Source organism: Ornithodoros turicata, chromosome 2 (assembly GCF_037126465.1).
Source record: "Ornithodoros turicata isolate Travis chromosome 2, ASM3712646v1, whole genome shotgun sequence".
Classification (NCBI taxonomy): domain Eukaryota; kingdom Metazoa; phylum Arthropoda; class Arachnida; order Ixodida; family Argasidae; genus Ornithodoros; species Ornithodoros turicata.
In genome coordinates, this window is record NC_088202.1 from 60,844,117 (window position 1) to 60,847,814 (window position 3,698).

At 53.1% G+C, this 3,698-nt stretch overlaps 1 long non-coding RNA gene across 1 annotated transcript; it reads left to right on the top strand.

The window, feature by feature from the left end:
- The first annotated feature begins 481 nt into the window (after positions 1 to 481).
- On the top strand, positions 482 to 3,698 carry LOC135383593 (uncharacterized). Its single transcript, XR_010419959.1, has 3 exons — positions 482 to 2,407; positions 2,736 to 2,841; positions 2,913 to 3,698. It is a non-coding gene; the product is annotated as an uncharacterized LOC135383593 (long non-coding RNA).

Genomic DNA, 3,698 nt, shown 5'->3' on the forward strand with positions numbered 1-3,698 from the left:
GGACGTGCGGCAGCTCTGACCACTTTTGTCGGGACTGTCCGCAGCAAAGACCAAACCCCTGTAATGTGCCAACGGGAAACGGTCGCAGCCGACGCCGGTAAAAAATCGCTCAACGACGTCGGCAGCCTGCCGAAAGAGCGAACGAAGGGTTACAATCTGTGACCCTGACAATTCAGAAGCTGGCTTTGCAAGCAGCAAGAATAAAGGAGACGCCTTAGCTCCTTTTGCTCTTTCCGTCCGAGATAACATCGAGGACAAAGAACCAAACATCGCTGTTCGAATTTTGGGGAGAGATTACATCGCCCTTATCGACACGGGAGCTACAGTCTTCCTTATCGGCGATTGTGTTTATGAGCACTGCGCATCACGGAATGTGGAATTGCAGTCCACAGATGTCACTCTACGTCTTGCTTCCAATGACGTGATTCCAGCACAAACTGCAGTTGTGCTCTGGCTTCGCTTTGATGGGGGACGACGAAAGCAGCGCTTCGTCCACCTTCCTGGCCTGGCAGTGCCCGTTATCCTGGGCAGAGACTTCATCATCCGGCAGAAATTTGTGCTGGATGCCCAGTGGAGGATACGTCTACCACGGATCGTCAGGATTTTTTCCTTTCGCCGTGCCACAGGACAGCAGTTCAACTATGCCATCCGCAGCGACGGCTGTTGAACCGTCCCCGCTCCCGACTGTCTTGGGGTCATTCCATAGTCCCGAGGAGGAGAGCCGTGAGCTTGAACAAGTACTGCTGCAGTTTGACGGTGTGTTCACGAAAAAACTCGGTAAGTCGTCTGTGTTACAGCATAGCATAGACACGGGTAACGGTAGGTCCTGGCGTTGTAATCCGAGACCATTGAGTGTGCATAAGCGTGCTTTGTTAGACACTGCTCTTGATGAAATGCTGCAAACCGGTGTAGTTCAAAGGTCCCAGAGCCCTTGGGCATTTCCTGTCGTCCTGGCTCCGAAACGTAATGGTACGGCTAGGTTATGCGTCGACTACCGTCGACTTAACGCAGTAACTGTAAGGGACTCTTACTCCTTTCCGTCCATCGAGTCTATTATGCATTTTCTGGGCAACGCTACAGTGTTTTCAACGCTTGATTGTAGTAGAGGGTTTTTGCAAATCCAAGTTGCCCCGGAGGATGTCCCGAAAACAGCCTTTACCTGTCATAGGGGTTTGTTTGAGTTTGTACGGATGCCTTTCGGTCTGTCTAACTCTCCCGTCAGTTTCCAACGGCTAATGGATACCGTATTGAGGGATGCGAAGTATAACTTCGCGATGGCGTGCATGGATGACGTCGTAGTGTTTTCCAGAAACTTTCAGGAACACTTGGAACACTTGTCAATCGTCCTTGCAAGGATGAAGCAGGCGGGGCTAACCATCAACCCCCGCAAGGTGCAGCTGGCATCGCCAAGGGTCAGCCTTCTTGGCTTCATGGTGGACGGAGGATCCATCAGCCCTAGCGATGGCAAGCTAAAGGCGATCATGCAGTATCCGGTTCCCGGTAACGTAAAAGCCTTGCAGCGTTTCTTGCGTATGGTTGGTTTCTACAGACAATTCATTCCTAATTGCGCTCAGTTAGCGCAGCCGCTTAATCAGTTGTTACGCAACGATATACCCTGGCAGTGGGGAGAGGAGCACGAACGATCATTTCGAGCTCTTTCTCCCGCAATCGCTAATACGGCCAGGCTATATTTGCCTGACCTGAACAAACCGTTTGTAGTGCAAACACATGCTAGTGATTATGGTGTTGGCGCAGTTCTCTTGCAGGAGCATGACGCTATTCTCTGTCCAGTGGCTTTTGCAAGTCGCACGCTGAATCCGGCAGAACGGAATTACTCGGTCACGGAAAAGGAATGCTTGGCGATCATCTTCGCTCTCAGGAAGTTTGATCTGTACCTGGACGGCACCACTTTCACCGCCCAGACTGACCACCAGCACTTTCTTGGCTGCAGCGGCTCCGCAACCCATCTGGACGTCTTGGCATGTGGGCCCTGACGCTACAAGGCTACTCCTTCAACGTGGAGTACAGGCGGGGCTCGACGAACGTGGTAGCAACGAAGCACGGGACGAACGCTTTCCCGTGAGCCTCTACCGGAGGGGGGAGAGGAAGGCACCGAGGCGCCTTCCCAGCTCCTGGCAGCAGCACAAGTGGCACGAGACATATCTTCGTCTTGGGGCACGGTCGTGAGCAGAGAGCAGCTCCTAGACGCTCAGAGAGCGGACGCCCTTTGTCAGCGGGTGTCTCAATGGTTAGCTGAGCAGGACTCGGCAGGCACCGGAATGACTGACTGACGGACGGCACGACTCGTATCTGCTGGGCGAGGATGGCATCTTGTTCAGATACATACCCCAGGCGGATGACGATGACTGCTCATCTCCATTCAGAGTCGTGGTGCCACGGAAGTTGCGTAAGTCTTTCATACGTTACTTTCATGATTTGGCCTTGGCAGGTCACAGCAGTGGCAGCAAAACTTATGAAAAGTTATGTCGTGTTGCGACATGGCCAGGAATGAGGCAGGATGTAACTAAGTATGTTCGCACTTGTCCGGTATGCCGGAGAGCAAAACCTAGTGGTGGTTTACCCCCTGGGCGCTTACAGCCTATTCAGAGCAGTAGGCCCTGGCAGATAATTGCTTGTGATGTGATGGGACCGTTTCCACGTAGTCCCAGAGGTAACCAGTATTTGTTTGTGGCTACTGATCATTTCACGAAATGGGTTGAGCTGTTTCCTCTCAGGACGCTGACTTCCCAGAGACTGTGGGAAAGGCTACTCGACACCTTTTGCCGGTTCGGGTTTCCTGCTCAGCTCATCACAGATAACGCTACCCTACCTACTTTACAGGTAAGGTGTTCTCGGATTCTTGCGCTGTCTTAGGCATTCAGCTTAAGAAAGCTTCCCCGTATCACCTTCAGGCTAACATTACCGAACGTGTCAATCGGAACCTGAAAATGATGTTGGCTGCTTTTACTAGTCATCACCACCGTGATTGGGATCTTCGCATGGCTGAACTGGCGTTCACTACACGGACAACAGTAAACAGATCTACAGGCTTCACCCCGGCGTTCCTGAACTTCGGACGAGAGGCACCTTTTCCAGTGGAGAATGCTCTACGCCTCCGGGATGGCAGTACCTAGCCTCCTTATTCAAGGTTCGCTGAGGAACTCCGGAGTCGACTGGACGGTGCAGCTCGAACGGCTCGGGAGAATCTGGACGTCGCATGGTTGGACCAGGCTCGCCAGTACAACCGAGGTCGACGGAACTTCACCTATAGCGTCGGTGACCTCGTCCTACGACGGACCCATCCGCTAAGTGATTCCGCACGCGGCTTTGCAGCTTCACTCGCAGATAGGTGGGATAGCCCCCTTCGAGGTAGGTGCGTGCTCCTCCGGCCTCACTTACAGGCTTCGTCGTTGTGACACGGGCGAAGAAATTCGGCCAGTACATACCTCGAACCTGAAGACTTACCACCTCCGAAACCCCGAGGGTGAAGAAGCAGACGGTCAGCTTCCTCCTCAAGACCTGGACCAGGATCCCGGACCCTCCAGTCGCTACAGTTTACGTCCCCGCAGGCGGCGCACGTAGCTGCCACTATCCTAGTCGCTAAATCCTAGTGCTCTTGTATAGTTGGTCTTTCTTAGTGTGATTTATGTCTCGCAGTCTTCAGCTATAGTCTTCTGAGGGAGAGCCTTTTCAGGCTC